At 43.7% G+C, this 18,432-nt stretch overlaps 1 pseudogene; it reads right to left on the reverse strand.

Annotated features, from left to right (window-relative positions):
* Positions 1 to 11,075: 11,075 nt before the first annotated feature.
* LOC143941757 (U2 spliceosomal RNA) lies at positions 11,076 to 11,160 on the reverse strand (annotated as a pseudogene).
* Between the last annotated feature and the right edge of the window lie 7,272 nt (positions 11,161 to 18,432).

Genomic DNA, 18,432 nt, shown 5'->3' on the forward strand with positions numbered 1-18,432 from the left:
CTTAACACGTAAACCTAATGATTAACCCCTTCACTGCAGTGACATTTTTACAGTAATCAATGCAATTTTTTTTAGCATTGATTGCTGTGTTAATGGCAATGGTCCCAAAAATGGCTCAAAATTGTCTGATGTGTCCGCCATAATGTCGCAGTAATGATAAAAATATTTTTTGGGGATATTTATTATAGCAAAAAGTAAAAAAGAATGCATTTTTTTTTCAAAATTGTCACTTTTTTTGTTTATAGCACAAAAAATAAAAACCACGGAGGTGATCAAATACCACCAAAAGAAATCTCTATTTGTGGTAAAAAAAGGACGTCAATTTTGTTCGGAAGCCACGTTGCAGGACCGTGCAATTGTCAGTTAAAGCGACGCAGTGCCGAATCGCAAAAAGTGCTCTGGTCAGGAAGGGGGTAAATTCTTCTGGGGCTGAAGTGGTTAAAACATATCCAATAAAAAAATGTAAAAAAAAAATAATTTTTATCAATATGCATTCTGCTACATATTTTTGGTAAAAAAAAACAATAAGTGTATATAGACTGTTTTACGCAAAAGTTATGTATATATACTGTATATATACAGTATCTCACAAAAGTGAGTACACCCCTCACATTTTTGTAAATATTTTTTGTTATATCTTTTCATGTGACAACACTGAAGAAATGACACTTTGCTACAATGTAAAGTAGTGAGTATACAGCTTGTATAAGAGCCGGTTCACACAGCGGGCGATGCGAGGCGACACGACTCGCCTCGCCTCGCTCTCGCAAGTCGCCCCCGTTCTGTACAATGGATTCGTTCTGAGAGGAGCGACTCGAGTCGCTCCGACTCAGAAAAAAGGTTCCTGTACTACTTTTGGGCGACCTCGGGGCGACTTGCATTGACTTCTATACAGAAGTCATTTGCAAGTCGTCGCCGAGGCCACTGCAGGTCGCGGCGAGGCAAGTCGGAGTCGCCTCGCCTCGCCTGCAGTGTGAACCGGCCCTTACAGTCTAAATTTGCTGTCCCCTCAAAATAACTCAATACACAGCCATTAATGCCTAAACCGCTGGCAACAAAAGTGAGTACACCCCTAAGTGAAAATGTCTAAATTGGGCCCAATTAGCCATTTTTACTCCTTGTTGTCATGTGACTCGTTAGGCCGCGTACACACGGGCGGACTGTTCGTCCAACTTTGTCCGCTGAACAGTGTTTCAGCGGACAGTCCGCTCGTGTGTGGGCTTCAGCGGACAGTTTCAGCGGACAGTCTGACGAACAAAGTTTTTCGGAATTTCCGTAAGACTGTCCGCTGAAACTTGGTTTGAGCGGACAGTCCGCTCATGTGTAGGCTTGTTCGTCAAACTAAGTTCCGCGCATGCTCAGAAAGGATTTACACGCCGAAGGTTGCATTGCAGTGTATAGGACTTCGAATCTCTCGTCCCGTCGTACGTGCCGTTCACGTCATCGCGCAAGTTTTCAGCGGACTGTTCGTTCGTCGTGTGTGGTCAAGTCCGCTCATGCTAATTTTGAGCGGACTGTTTGTGAAACTGTTTGACGAACAAAGTTGGGCGAACAGTCCGCCCGTGTGTACGCGGCCTTAGTGTTACAAGATCTCAGGTGTGAATGAGGAGTAGGTGTGTTAAATTTGGTGTTATCGCTCTCACGCTCTCATACTGGTCACTGGAAGTTCAACATGGCACCTCATGGCAAAGAACTGTCTGAGGATCTGAAAAAAAAATTGTTTCTCTACATAAAGATGGCCTAGGTTATAAGAAGATTGCCAAGACCCTGAAACTGAGCCACAGCACGGTGGCCAAGACCATACAGCGGTTTAACAGGACAGGTTCCACTCAGAACAGGCCTTGCCATGGTCTACCAAAGAAGTTGAGTGCACATGCTCAGCATCATATCTAGAAGTCGTTGTTGGGAAATAGACATATGGGTGCTGCCAGCATTGCTTCAGAGGTTGAAGGGGTGGGCGGTCAGCCTGTCAGTGCTTAGACCATACGCCGCACACTGCATCAAATTGGTCTGCATGGCTGTCATCCCAGAAGATAGTCTCTTCTAAAGATGTAGCCACAAGAAAGCCCGAAAACACCTTGCTGAAGACAAGCAGACTAAGGACATGGATTACTGGAACCATGTCCTGTGGTCTGATGAGACCAAGATAAACTTAATTGGTTCGGATGGTGTCAAGAATGAGTGGTGGCAACAGGTGAGGAGTACAAAGACAAGTGTGTCTTGCCTGCAGTCAAGCATGGTGGTGGGAGTATCATGGTCTGGGGCTGCATGAGTGCTGCTGGCACTGGGGAGCTACAGTTCATGGAGGAAACCATGAATCCCAACATGTACTGTGACATACTGAAGCAGAGCATGATCCTCTCCCTTCAGAGACTGGGCCGCAGGGCAGTATTCCAACATGATATTGACCCCAAACACACCTCCAAGACAACCACTGCCTTGCCAAAGAAGCTGAAGGTAAAGCATGTCTCCAGACCTAAACCCTATTGAGCATCTGTGGGGCATCCTCAAACAGAAGGAGGAGGAGCACAAGGTCTCTAACATCCACCAGCTCTGTGATGTCCTCATGGAGGAGTGGAAGAGGACTCCAGTGGCAACCTGTGAAGCTCTGGTGAACTTCATGTCCAAGAGGGTTAAGGCAGTGCTGAAGAATAATGGTGGCCACACAAAATATTGACACTTTGCGCCCAATTTGGACATTTTCACTTAGGGGTGTACTCACTTTTGTTGCCAGCGGTTTAGACATTAATGGCTGTGTGTTGAGTTATTTTGAGGGGGGAACAAATTTACACTATTATACAAGCTGTACACTCACTACTTTACATTGTAGCAAAGTGTAATTTCTTCAGTGTTGTCACATGAAAAGTTAGAACAAAATATTCACAAAAAATGTGAGGGGTGTACTCACTTTTGTGAGATACTGTATATGTGATCGTGCACAGCGTCGCCACCCTGTAGCAGTCAAACTGCTATAGAGCGGTCGGCAAGTGGAATAGTTAATCGTTAAAATAGGTCTCTACTGATTTCTGTCAATGGAGTCAGACTACTGTGTTATCTCTTTCTAGAAATAAATAAAAAAAATAAGTATATGATTGGAAGTAAATATCAATATTATATGTTTGGTCACAGTTTTTCCACTGCTAAATACTGGAATTTGTCAAGGCCATGGAAGACTTAATTAAAATACTTTTTCCTACATTATATGTTGCAGAGAACAAAGCTGATATAATTCTTATGGCTTCACACTGCATGAGATTCTTTTACAGTTTAACGCTGTGAATATGGAATTACATTAATAATAGTAATTAGAATAACTGGAGGCAGCAGAGCATTTGAACACCATTCATTTATTAAACGCAGCAGGAGGTGGTTGACATTTATTACCAAGAAAATTGCCATTTGGCACCTAGACCGGTGACGTCTACTGATCAATGTTTTTCTTTAGTAATTTTGTTTTCCAAGTTTTATAATTGTTTTAAAAGGGTAGATAGGTAAAGTTTGGTACGTGCTACCAGTTTATTAGGTTTTTTTTTCATTCGACCCAGCAGGGCTGATTGGGAGCCAATCGGGAGACACTTTTCAGTCATTTTTCAGTCATGCCCAGGGGCAGGCCATCCATTAGGGGGACACAGGCACTGCTCTCCCATAAAGCATGCATTTCAATGGTGAGGGTGTTTTTTTTGAAAGCACCTGATTAAAGCTAGAGGCTCTAATAGGCTTCAAAATAGGGTGGGCTTGGGGTGCAGAGAATGCAAACCAAGCCCACCTAGGTGTGTTATAATAGTGAATGAATATTTGCTATTGTAACACTGATCCTCCTCCTGGCCAATCAGGAAGAGGGTCTTGAGACCCATCACCTGATTGGCTGAAAGGTTAGGCAATCCTACTGGATGCCTAGAAGGAGGGGAGGAGCAGCACAATTGAAAACGCTGTGATGGAGGAGAGGACACAGGAGCCGCTGCTTTTTTTTTAGTTTTAGATAAAATTGAGAGGGATTACAACACCTGTCAGGTTTTTACTGCTGTCTGTGACCCTCTATATTTTTTCTTTTTACTTTTATAACCTAAGGTGAAGATAAAAGAAAATACCAAATTAAAGGTTGTCACCGGAACAGAAATGGATGGGAAATCTTCCAATGGGGACACTTGTCCTGGGTATTCTGGTGACCTCGAAGGATTCCCTCACCTTGGAAGGATTTCTTTTTATTTGTTGTTTTGACTATGGATCAGGAAGTGAAAAAATTGTGTTGCCTTATTTCTACTTTAAAGGCTAAGTTCACTTTTTTTTGTAAATTCCAGCTTCCCTATGTACCAATATACCATGAATGTACCCCTGTTGCATGAAAGAGAAAAAAACATTTTCTATATCTATATTTTAGAGCCTGAAGGGGAAATTTGAGGGGTAGATGATTTGTGCAAGGATGATCGATTTTTTTTTGGGGGGGGGGGATTTGGGGAAAGAGAAGATTTGAGCTTGGAGGGGGGAAAGGGGGCAGATGTGTACTAGGAGGAGGGTGAAATTATAATTAGAGGGTAAGCATGCAGATTAGTGCTCGATTATTTTTGGGAGGGGGGGGGGGATTTTTGCTGAAACATAATGCCAATACAACTTGGGTGGATGTGCAGTTTTTGTATGCTTGCCCTGGGCTCTAGATGACCTTGTCCCGGCACTGCTCCTACCGACGTCCATAGTTTCATGCTTCTCCAATGCAGGCAATGTCATTGAACACTGTTCTCCCTCAATAAACAACCAGTTTCTTCCTCTGCTAATTGAGTGTATTGTACCTTAAATTCTTCATGGATAGATCATTTGGCAGCATGTGCAGGAGCTGAGCAATTACATACCAGCCTATGTAGAAAAGAACAGACTCTAGCAAATGCTGTCCCTATGTGAAGAGAGCACAGTACTGCAGGACAAGTTTTTTTTTTTTGCAAAGTGCCCAATTAGACTAGAATATACAAGACACATTCCAGCCAGCCACTGACCACCAATACTGGAGAGGGGAAGAGTAGTGGGGTTGATCCCGTCATCCGCTGACCACCAATGCTGGGGCAAGGTTTGTTGTTCGAGTAAAATACTACCACTAATCCATTAATGCTGGGGGTGGGGGGATGTTTTTTTTCAACTACACGTTATCCACCAACTCTGGGGGGGGGGGGTTTGTATTTTTTTACAGCAAACCACTATACATGAGGCATGGAGACACAAGAGGATGGAGGCTAGACGGAGTGCAAAGGGAGTGAGTCTAGCTGTTATAGCAAGGAGCAATCTTTGCTACAAGAAGCTTCAGATACAGATTTTAGGTAAAAGCTCCAGCAATGAGGAAGACCCAAAAAGGTGGGAGGAATAGAGTTGGGTTTACACCTACATTTTTGCATGTGACTCCTTTTTTTTTTTGCACTAAGCTCTTTTTTTGTCCCTTTTATTGGTTGAACTACAGTAGATGGAATTGTTTCATTTTCAACCAAACTAATTGTAGTGCTGGCTCCTGACGAGCATGCACTATATGTTTTTTCAAAATTAATATTCCTGAAACCACAGTTGGGTTTTAGGGCTAATTTTACTAAATTATGATTTCAATACCAGTCCAGCTGGGTTGCACTGGGTTCTCCTTGGCCGCAGGTGTCGCTGTCACTGCAGGTAGAATGCAGTTTAGCTGGGTGTATTGAGTGCCATGTTTTCTTGGAACCAGCCCAGTGGGAGTGTTCTCCTGCTGTGCACTCTGGGTGGTGGTATTGACAAGGTGCTGACATCTCGTGTTAAGTTAGTTCCGTGCCAGAGGATTTTCAGTCTGTTTGGTTCTGGTCTTCCTGACCAGCCCCCTTGGCCCTCCTAGCCTGGGGTGCAGTTCCATGCATTTCCAAGTCTCGGGACTGGATAGCCTGAGGCGAAGCAACTGCAGGGATAGGCCTAAATGGATGTCGAGGCCTGGTGATTCAAGGGTGGTCTGGTGCCGTCTCATCTAAGGAGAGGCCCAGCAACTGGAGAAGCATCCAGGGGAGGACTCTTCAGGAGAAGGCTATGCACAAGGCTGGCTTCTCTGAAGCAGCCTGGAGGCTCAGTTGAAGGACACTTCATGGATCCACACTCATACGGTATCGCCGGACCGGCTGTGAGATACTGGTACCATATGATAACTCTATAAATTTGTCTATGCCCCTCAGTTACATTCAAGTCTGTGGCAGAGACTTTTCCTTAAGTATTCTATGCTCAAGTCTGTGGCAGAAACTTTTCCTTAAGTAATCTATGCTCAAGTCTGTGGCAGAGACTTACTTTACTTAACACCCTACCGGCTGCTAGGCCTAGTGAGAGGAGGTCTATCCGGGGGTTGTGAAAATCCAGTTGTGAAACGCTTATTCTCTGGATTCCTTCTGTAAAGACTTTCCATTTTTGACAGTCCAAAATACCTGAACTTCCTCCTAACCCTCTACCCTAAACTGAGAGATCTTGTTTCTATCTCGAAATAAATAACCCAAAAGAAGATTCAGTGTCAGTTTCTGCATTTCTTTGGGCCATCTACCAAGGGAAACCCTAGACAGAGACGAGGTCAAGAAGGTAACGTTAAGCCCAATCAAACCAGCAGCTCCTTTGGGGGTCAGTGCTACATAACTATGTAACAAAGTAATGAGTTCTTAACACCAAAAAACAATGTGCCAGCCTTTTGCTTCTATTTTCTTTGGGTTGGTAGAGCTACTGCTCTAGGTCCAGCCATTTTCTAGTGTCTATAGGCACATTCTGTCTTAGGTTTTGCAATGGATTTGACACTGTTGTACATAGCAATGCAATGATCAGTGAATAACTCTTTAATAATTGTATATAAATATTGATTTTATATATCTGTGTTGCTTTTTGTGCTAGGATTACAGTTTGCTGAGAATTTGCTGGGAATTGCATTATTAAAAAACACATTTCCCAGCTAAGCTGGGAAGTGTTTAACAAATGACCTGTCCAAATCAAGTGTTTTTCAAATTAGTATTTCTTTTGGTTAGGCAAAGAACCCAATGAATGTTGCAAAAACAAATTGACCTTTGTGATAGCATGTGGTCAGTGAGTAGCATTCAAGGAAAGTTGTTTATCTGATGTCACCCAATTTTGCAATAAAAGACTATTTTTGAGATTCAAAAGTTCATTGCCACTAGGCATTAATACAATGATAAAGTTGCTGAAGAGTATATTTTTGTGTGCAGAAAGGGCAGGGAAGGTCAGAGGCATATCAGGGACAATTCTATGCCATAGCAATTTGACTGTTGTATTTATGCCTAGTGGCAATGAACTTTTAAATGTTATCCTTTTATTTTCTGTATAAAACTGAAATATGGATATTTTATATGCAGTTTCTTAGGTTCCCAGAAAGTCTCATTTATTTAAATAGACATTTTTGTTTTTTCAATTACCCATATTTAAATATTCCACACAATAGGCTATTCTCTTTGGAACCTTAAACCTTAAATAATTTGGTGGCTTTTGCATAGGCTCAGATAAGCTATGAGCTATAGTGTTAAAATGGCAATGCACCATAACAGGGCTGCTGTTAGAAATCACGGGGCCACATACAGCTTACCTGACAGGCCCCCTTTCCCCATCCGAAAGTGACTGAGGATAGATATATCAGTCCTTTTCTCTGTAGCCTCAAACAAGAAGCGCTCTGCGACTCATTCACAAGATGATCCATAATAAACACAATTTACTATGCTTCACTGATGAATAAAGTTATTGGTAACAATCGCTCACTGTGTTCATTCAGGAAAGGAAGGGGCCAGTAAATGACCGGTATAGTTACCAGCCCCTTCCCTCGTTCTCCATCTTAAAGCATCCCCCTGTGTGCCCGTAGCAGTGCTGGTGGGAGAGGAGATGAGGGAAGCCGTGGGGGGAAAGCGGCACATGGAGGAACCAGACAGCAGATGGAAGGGGCGCATGTGCTAGAACCAATCCCCCTGCAGTGCAGCCAAAAGGGGAAAGAAGAGGGGGAAGCTGGCAACACTGCAGTGGGAGGCAGAAGTGGATCACTACAGCCAGATCTCCTGCTCAACAGGTGCACAGGACCCCCTTTGAACTGATGGGGCCTGGGCCCAGTACAGGAGGGCTGGCTGTACTGCCTTATCAGCGGCCCTGGACCTTAACTCCACAATCTGTCTGATCATTCAATTTTTTTTATAAACAGAACCTCACAAAAAATTTCATTCAAATATATTTTTCAATCGCTACAAGGAATATAAAACCACTTTGTGTGTACAAAACACTTTTACAAACCCAGATATTAGATTTTCAAATAGTTGTGAAACAATCACTGTGGTGTTCATAGCCTGAGCAGAGAACAAAGCTATGGGAGGAACCCAGCATGTCCACCCACTAAAGAACTGAAGAGAAGCTGTGACTGGTCTTCGTAAATGGAAGTTCCAGCACCAAAGTACTGAAGTTGCTTAATGTTGGATTGCGGCACACATCCTGAAGAAAGACACAAAAGACCATCAAAATTCCAGTAAAAATACAATGCTTCTTTAATTCAGCTTTAAATATTAGTACATACACATGCTTGTCCAAGTAACACAAGTATAACTATTTATGCAATAAGTAGACAGCCCCAACTCTAGAATGATCACAGCACAGCAGTATGTGGCAGGTAGAACTTTCATTCCACCAAAGTTCTATTTTTTACAAGATAATTGGAGATATTGAGATTGGTACTTCATCCAGCTAAACATATCTAGATTAGGTGTTTATTACCTAATGTCTATACAACCCATAAAAAGCAACTCAGCCAACAAGCAAAATATTTAAGCAAATTAACATTTCATCTGTTTGGAAATCAGAATGGAAATTCATTTTCCAGTGTCTGTGGTTTATATATTTTTCTCTTGATCCCAGAATTACTGAAATGGGATTAGGCATTCCAAAGCACCAGGTTACCAGAACATTTACACAGTGGGGATAGCCAGTTTATTAAAGCTAGGATGAAAAACAAAAGCATTCAGAAGGTTAGTTGGATTGATGTAAGCATGTTTAAGGCTAAAGTCAAGGTAGATATAAAAGGCACAAATAATGCAGCCCTGTAGCATTAATATACCAGTAAGTTTTTTTTTTTTTTTTTTTACATTTTAAGTACCTGCATCAGCCTCTTCTGCCCGTACACACGATCGGACTTTCCGCCAACAAAACCGTGGATTTTTGTTCGAAGGTTGTTGGCTCAAACTTGTCTTGCACACACACGGTCACACAAATGTTGACCAACAATTACGAATGTGGGAACGTGGTGACGCGCAAGACGTACAACGAGCTGAGAAAAAGGAAGTTCAATAGCCGGTGCGGCTCCTTCTGCTTCATTCCAAGCATGCGTGGACTTTTATGTGACTGACTTGTGTACACACAATCGGACTTTCCGACAACAACGTTTAGTTGGTGGAAAATTTGAGAACCTGCTATTAAACATTTGTTAGTGGAAAGTCCGACAGCAATGTTCGATGGCGCATACACGCGGTCGGAGACATTCCGACAACAAGCTCACATCCAACATTTCTCGTCAGAAAATCCAACCGTGTGTACGCGGTATTACAGTCCCAGTACAGTAGAGCTCAGGGGGGAACAAGCCACACAAGGAGCCATTCAGGTATGTTGCAGTGCAAGAAGCATTCTGATAGGTGAAAATAGCAGAACGACAGAGAGATGACCTAATCAGTTTGCTGTTTCTCCCAGATTCTCCCAGATTCAGGGTAAAAGTGGGAAGGAGACCTGTAAATGAAAGTGAAACTGCAGCATTGACCAGGTCCCCTTATCTGCAAGGCAGGGCAGTGGTGTGTGGCAGAGCTGTGTAAATCAGAACTGGGTGGATAAAAATACAAAGCCTTTGGCAGGTAAAACAGTTCTCATATATGCATTTAATTTGTATATATAGCTGTTTGCTTTTAAATCGGCTCTGAAGCATATGTTAAAGTGTTTCTAAAGCCAAGACGTATTTTACCTTAAAGCGGAACTCCAACCAAGAGGGAAGGAGTAGGAATGGCATTTTTTTTTTATTGAAAAAGCCCATAGCGTGCAAACACACCCAAAAAACTTCCACCCGGTGCATAAAAAAAGTGCACACATATATAGAGTGACACACTAAAAAGTGCAGACGGGTGTCTGATGTCCTCCCGAGGAAGGACCATACCCTGATCCCCCGGGGCGTTAGGCTCCTGACAGGGACTGAGGTACCAGACTCATCTAGTGGTCATCTAGCCGAAGCCAGATGACCTCCTTTCCCTGGTAGGTCTGCCGAAACAGAACCTCCTAGGTACTTGGTACTATGGGGCTTCCCTGAAGGTAGGCCCCCCCAATAGAGGTTGGACCAAGCCAGAGGGCCTATGTCCGCCCCCTCACAAGACTTTCAGGATAGGTCCGAGAACCGACACCCTACTCATCAAAATGTGAAGTGACAAACGTGACTCACACAAAACAAATAAAATAAATAAAAAGTGAGGAAAGGGATAGTGAAGAGGAGAGTGAAAAGGTGGCCATTGTGCAATACAATGACCAGGCCCTCCGGCCAGGAATCAAAAATTCCTCTGGTCCTAGCCAAAAGGCCGGGCCCTAGAGGCAGGTGTAAAAAAGCGTGTTAATGGTGACGTGACCTAGGTACCAAATATCAAAGTGTAAAGCACAGTGAGCATAAGGCACCCCTGGACTGCCACTCCAGGGGCACATCACCATGGGCTTTTCAACAGAAGCATCCCTGACCCCCAGTCCAGACCACGACAGCCCCCACCCCAGGCAGAAAGGCATGGAGATCCAGGAGCTTAGTGAGACCCTTTACCATCAGGTCACACCCTCGCTCCCATCACTCCTACCTAATTACATTCGGGAAGTACTGGCCGTTCCCCCCAAAGGCAAAAAGGGGAATAAACTTTCCCTCCCGAAAAACTGACCGGAGCTAAAGCTGCCACAATCCAAGCCAGAAGGCCAGGGTCCCCTCCCCTGGCGCCGACCAGTGGTTCTCCATCCCCATCAGAAGGCTTCCCTTTCGGCTACGAACCGCTCCGGGTCACCTTTACACCAGCAGGCTTTGCATAGCAACCGCCACCCCTGCTCCACCTCGCCGTAGAACAGGGACGGAAGCAAGTGCTACCTCCTGGTAACTGATAAGAACAGATACTACACTTGATCTTAGCCAAAAGGCCGAGAAGCGAGTAGGAATGGCATTAAGATGCTCGATCCAAACCATCTCCTTCCGAAGTATTTGTTTGTCCCATTCACTGCCTCATGGGTCTTTGGGTACCACAGCCAAAACGATGAATGAGACCAACGAAACATCATATTTATGATACAAATCAGGATGTCTTCTGACAGCAGTGACCATCTTGCCATTCACAGAATAATAGACATGATCTTTGATTCTGGAATGAAATTGTCTGGCTGTTTTTCCAATATAAAAAGCATTACATTGGCATGACACCAGGTACACAGCACCTTTGGTGCCACAATTTGCATAAAATGCGGGGGCAAATAGCTCTCCGTTAGGGAGACTGAACCTGGTACCTGGGGTAATCCAGGGACAAAATGCAAATTTCCCACATCTAGTGATACCATTCCGGGGACGTCTGGTTAAAGAACCACCAGAATAGTGACTAGATGTTAACTTGTCTCGCAGAGATCTTGACCTCCTGAATGTAATTTCGGGTTGTATGCTAACGTATTTAGTAAGAACGGGATCAGCTTGCAATAGTGGCCAATGATTTGCCAAAATATTGCCAAAATATTGCGTAATTCTTGATGATGCTGAGAATATCTGGTAATATATTTGACTGCTTGGTTATTGCGAGATTGACGTAGTGCTTTGTTGAAGGCACTATAACCTCTTGCCTTCAAGTGATCACGGAGTGAGTTCGCTTGCAATTTAAATTCATTAGTATGAGTACAATTTCGTCATAGCCTCAAATACTGGGCATAGGAAATGCTCCGAAACAGTGCCTTTGGATGGGCACTGCTGTTTCCTTTCTAAAAAGTGGAAGCAAGGCAGTTATCTCCATCTTTGAAGATGGTTAGGTCCAAGAAGGTAATTTTTTGTAAATCACTAGCAACTGTAAATTTTCGATTAAACTGAATTTGATTCAAATTTTCAACAAACGTATTTAAAAGGGGTCGCATTCCCTGTCTACACGATGAATATGCCATCAATATATAGCAACCAGCAAATCGCATGGTTGGTATCTATTGATAAGGATTCATCTGAGAAAATGTTACGTTCCCACCCCCCCCAAGGTACAGGTTGGTGTAGGCCGGTGCACAGCATGTGCCCATTGACACGCCCTGTACCTGGAGGAAGTGGGGATCCTTGAATCTGAAGCAATTACAAGTCAATATGAATCGCAGTAATTCCAAAATAAACTTGCAATAGTCCCATCGGTGATGGTCTTGTTCACGTAAAAAGGTACGAACCATCCCGATACCCTGCTCATGAGGAATGCTAGAGTACAACACCTCAAAATCCAACATCACGAGCAGGGCATCGGGAGGGAAGACCATACCCTCAATGGTCTTCAAAAGGTCAAGTATATATCTCTTGTATAGGACGGTAAACCTAAAACATGTTGAATGAGGATGGAGTCAACTAAACGACTGCCATTCTCGGTAAGGAACCCAATACCCGACATTCTAGGTCTGCCTGGAGGTAATGGATGTTTATGTATTTTGGGTAGGGCGTAAAATGTTGCTTCCCTGGAATTACAAATATTTAGGTAGTTATGTATGTCTTGATCAATGAGGCCCTTTTGATGGGCAGAGCCAATGCTTATTAGAAATTCAGTTTTGAACTTGGCAATGTGGGTGGCATTAATCTGTTTATACCAGTCTTTATTGCATAATATATTCAATACCATTTGATCATAGTTCTTTTTGGTCATTAGGAAAATATTCCCACTTTTGTCTGCTGCCTTGATTACAAGGTTGGGGTGATTCTGTAATGGAAAATCACTTGTGTTTGAGAAGGAGTCAGATTATTGGGTTTGGAGTTGATGTCCATATGTTTAATGTCGTTGGCTGTACCCATCAAATCGAAAGGATACGTTTACATTTGTTACATACAGCGCAGTATTTAGGGTGTAATATGTTACCAAAGAGCACCTGCCCACACCCCTTTGATACCCTACTGTGACAGTGAGCATAGGATTTTCTCCCCCACACCTACTGTTACAATTTAAAAGAGTGCGCAAGAGTTCTGTGAATGAATGAACTCCAACTACCATCTGCCATTGCAGCAGACAGCTTATAGTTCTCAATGAACTGTGAGGGTATTGGTGAGTGCTTCATTGATCTTCCTGCTCTCCAGTAACTGTCTGGCCGTACGAGAGGTATGAGCCGACAGCTATAATGAGAGTTTCCAGGAGCCTGGCATTGCTGATCGTGGGTATAATGTTCTGCAGGCTCCATAACAAAAAAAAATACTTATTATTTTACTTGCAAAAACATTTGCATTTTGGATAGATGGAGGTGCTATAACTGAAGAAAAGAAGGTAAGGTGTTATATGGGGGGGGTAGGTTAAGTTGTTTTAAAGGTAGGTGAGGTGGTATGAAAGGTAGATGAGGTGGTGTAGGGAGATGAGGCGGTATGAGGGGTAGGTGAGGTGGTTGGGGGGAAAGGGAGGGGGGAAAGGGAGGGGGGATTATCAGGAGTAGGTGAGGTCCCATGATAGGTAGATGAGGTGGTGTAGGGGGATAAAGTGGTATAAGGGTTAGGCGATCTAGTGGGGACTGGGTAATGTGGGAAGACATTTTACGGGTACTGCCACCTGAAGCATATTCAGCTCACCTGTGTAAGTGTGGCTTTAGTGCCGCTGATCAGCCTGGAATGTTTCTGCACTCAGAGCTCGACCTGTATCCCAATTTGCTTCCTACAGTGACATTTTTTCCTGCACAGTGACTGCTACTGAAGTGTGAGAAAGGAATGTTTAGTGCACATGTGTCAAACACAAGGCCCACCAGGCCATTTCATGTGGCGCTCACACCTCTCCTGCAGCCACGGCACCTCCCTCGTCTCCACTGCCACTTTGTCTCAGCAGTCAGCAGTAGAGAGGACAGAACACCTCCTCCAGATTCTGCGCAGCACCCAATATGCAACTGAGGCAAGCATTCAGTGTAATGACTTTCCAGGCTGACTAGCAGCAGCTTAATGTTCCAGTGGCCGCTCTAGGACAGGGACACTAAAGCTTTCCTTGCAGCCCTAAATGGTGGGACACAATTGTTTGCGGGACAGCTGACTGAAGAACATGCATACTGTTTCAATAGACAGATGGTGGGGATACAAGCAGAGGTGGAGTACAGCTGAATATTACTCTGCCAGGTACTGTCTGAACAGCCGCTGGTTGCAACTACAGAATCAGTGTGGTCAAATGTGGCTGTCTGCTTACTCAATGGCCAGTAGAGTGGCAGTCTTCACAGTCATGAGTAAAAATAGATCCCCCCACTACCAGTGTCCACCGGTGAAGGTACCATGAAAAAATCACTGCCCTAATTTAAGGGGTATTTCCTCTCACTTTCTGCTGCACCTTTGAAACTGGAAGTGAAGGAAAATCTCCCTAATGGGACAGAGACAGCTAAAATAACCTGAACGATCAAAATCAAGAATACACCAAAAAATACAGTGCCTTGAAAAAGTATACCAAAAACGTAAAAGTATATTTTTAGGATTTTATATGATGGACGAACACAAAGTGGAACATAACTGTGAAGTGGAAGGAAAATGATAAATGGTTTTCAATTTTTTTTTTCAAATAAATATCTGAAAAATGTGGCCTGCATTTATATTCAGCCCCCTTTACTCTGATACCCTTAACTAAAGTGGAATCAATTGCCTTCAGAAGTCACCCAATTAGTAAATAGAGTCCACCTTTGTGTAATTCAATCTCAGTATAAATACAGCTGTTCTGCGAAGCCCTCACATGTTTGTTAGAGAACCTTAGTGAACAAACAGCATCATGAAGGCCAAGGAACACACCAAACAGGTCAGTTGTGGAGAAGTTTAAAGCAGGGTTAGGTTATAAAAAAATATCCCAAGCTTTGAACATCTCATGCGCTGCTCAATCCATCATCCCAAAATGGATAAAGGATGGCACAACTGCAAACCTAAACTGACAGGCCAGTCAAGGAGAGCATTATTCAGAAAAGCAGACAAGAGGCTCATGGTAACTCTGGAAGAGCTGCAGAGAGCCACAGCTCAGGTGGGAGAATCTGTTGACAGGACAACTATAAGTCGTGCACTCCACATATCTGGCTGGAAGAATGTCAAGAATAAATTATTGTTGAAAGAAAGCAATAAGAAATCCCATTTGCAGTTTGCGAGAAGCCATGTGGGGCACACAGCAAACATGTGGAAGAAGGTGCTCTGGTCAGATGAGACCAACATTGAACTTTTTGGCCTAAAAGCAAAACTCTATGTGTGGCGGAAAACGAACATTGCACATCACCCTGAACACACCATCCCCACTGTAAAAACATGGTGGTGGAAGCATCATGTTGTGGGGATGCTTTTCTCAGCAGGGACAGGGAAGCTGACCAGAGTTAATGGATTGAGCGAAACACAGGGCAATCTTTGAAGGAAACCTGTTATGCCGCGTTTTCCCGTCAGAATAAACTCTGAAGGTTTTTCTGACGGAGTTCCGCTGAAACTATCTTGCATACACACAATCACACCAAAGTCCGATCATCAAGAAAGCGGTGACATACAACATGTACGACGGGACTAGAAAATGGAAGTTCAATAGCCAGTAGCCAATAGCTTCCGTCTTGTACTTGCTTCGGAGCATGCGTCATTTTTGATCCATCGGGACAGCATACAGACGAGCGGTTTTCCCGATAGGAATTGGTTCCATCAGAAATATTTAGAACATGTTCTATTTCTAGGTCCGTCAGAATAAAAAAAAAAAAAGTCCAATGAGGCATACACACGATCGGAATATACGATGAAAAGCTTCTGTCTGACTTTTTCTGTCGGACATTCCGCTCGTGTGTACGCGGCATTAGAGTCTGCAAAAGACTTGAGACTGGGGCAGAGGTTCCCCTTCCAGCAGGACAACGACCCTAAACATACAACCAGAGCTACAAAGGAATGGTTAGATCAAATCATGTCCATGTGTTATGCCACGTACACACGATCGGAGCTTTTCATTGGAAAATGCGACTGTGTGTATGCTCCATCGGAATTTAGCCGTCTGAATTCCCGCCAGCCAAAAATTGATAGCATGTTCTCAATTTTCCCGACGGAAAAAATTTCTGTTTTAAATTCTGATCGTGTGTATGCAATTCCGAGACGCCAAAAATCACGCATGCTCAGATTAAAATACGAGACAGAAGCTATTGGTTACTGGCTATTGAACTTCCTTTTTCTAGTCCCGTTGTACGTGTTGTACGTCACTGCGTTAGAAACGATCAGAATGCTATTAAAGTCGTCAGCTGGGGCGGATGAGCGACGAGAGGGCGTAACGTCCGCCCGAGGGGAGGGGCCGCCAGCGCTACAGCACACCGCACCGACGAGCAAGAAGCAGGACATGGCTTGGAGCGGGGAGGTGAGAGACCCCAGCCCAGCCATGCGGGAGCCCACGGGGCAGTAGCTCGGAGCGGTGTAGCAGTATTCCACAGCCCTTGGAACAGAACACTACCTGACCCTCACAGCTCTTCGGATGGCCCCCCCCTCGTTCCCCCGCACAGCTGATTCCCTCGTCTAAGCATCAGGACTTCGGAGGTATCCGGGGATGTTTCTAGCAGGAGATACAGCAGAGAAAAGGACGGTAACTTCATTAACATCACAATGTCTCGGCAGAGTAATATATATGTATATAGGGGAAAGCAATCAATGTGAAAATGGAGACAGCTTAAGCTGGTAAGGGGAGTCTTGCATACATAGATGGTTAAAGCGTGTGATGTAAGGTGTGCACTAATGTGGCTGGGTGTTCCCGCTGAGTAGAGTTGAACCTCAAGTGTCCTAAAGGGAAGTTTTTTTTGCATGGCCGGATAAACCATAAACAGGACTGCAGTTTTTTTCACATATGCCTATATCGAAAGCTGCTTGATTTATTTTGAGTCAGGAACCTAGAAGGCAATGTCCTAAGACAGTGGTAGATCCGCTGGGTTGACACATTATTATCCCCGCAAGATAAAACTGATTAATACATCACAGACTATCCCAAAAATCGCATATGACAATTACACATGTGAAACAACACGCTGGAAAAGTCGCATGGTTCTAAAAATTATGGCGATAAACACATATTGACAAGGAGAGTCGCATATAGATATGTGGAGGAAGCCTCTGAGGGTCCACTTTTATCCTGTTGAGATTGCACCTGCTGAGAGAAGTATCCCCACCTGTGAGCAACATTGATTGCAGAATCAGTTTATACATATTAGAGCACGGACATAACGGAATGAGTTAGAAAAAGCATTTTTTTTTCCGCTCTTTTTTTCTCTGGCATGCTTGGAGGTGATCAGAGAAGCAAATCTGATTTAAAGAATCCTAGAAGAAGATATAGCAAGGATGAATAAACTGTAACGGGATGTATTCGCTACCACACATTTTTAGGCCCAAACGCATGGCTGGATATATCTGGGGCAGGAAATTTAAAGGTGCAGCCCCAAGATATTGATGGCTCTATGGGATAGATGCGTATTGTCTCTGCAGCAGACAAACTGAACAAAACAAGACAGACTACCTCAATTATACATGACATTGTACATCTTAAACAGCACGGTGAAAAGTCGCATGAGTTGATTCCGGGACCTGTTCTCAGATCAATGCGCATTTTCCCCCGGACCTCTTATATATCAAATTTTTTTTTTTCCTTTCTTTCCTTCTTGTGGGGTATACGTTTGAAATAAGGCTTGGGGGCCAATTTTTACAGCCTGTCTGTCAATTCTCCTTGTACTGGGCCTGGTACATCAAGATGGCACGTTGCTAAAGACACTCGATAACATATTCGGACGACTCTGCGCTCCCCAGGTTCCACAGGCCTATGCCTAGGGGAGGGTTGGCACAACCCGAGGTCGCCCTTAGTCTAAGCAAAACATCCCCCCAGGATATATATTTATACCATTTAGAGGGGGTAATAACTTGGGGAAGCTGTTAAAGTAATAATAACGGGGTGCAGTATTAATCTACTGAGAGAGGAAGTCAACTGTGAGGGACCCCCGGGCAGTCAGCCAGTGGAACACAGGCATATGGTAGGAGGTAGGTTGGTAACCCCTAAGCAAAATTGGGGAGCAAAGAGATAAATAGGATTAATTAGCCACATAGAAGGCGAATCGTAGGAGGAAGCGACTTCAATGAGGATTCAGGACTAAAAGGAAAGAGTTACTGGGGTGCTCGGTTTCATATAAGTTTGAAATATAGTGAAATATGAGTAAATCAGCGAACAAGATGGCGAAAAGTGGAGCCTCACGAAATTTAAAAGATAAGAGCTATGATACGACTAT

The sequence above is a fragment of the Lithobates pipiens genome, unplaced genomic scaffold (genome assembly GCF_037356315.1).
Source record: "Lithobates pipiens isolate NorthernLeopardFrog02 unplaced genomic scaffold, aLitPip1_a1.2 Scaffold_3, whole genome shotgun sequence".
NCBI lineage: Eukaryota > Metazoa > Chordata > Amphibia > Anura > Ranidae > Lithobates > Lithobates pipiens.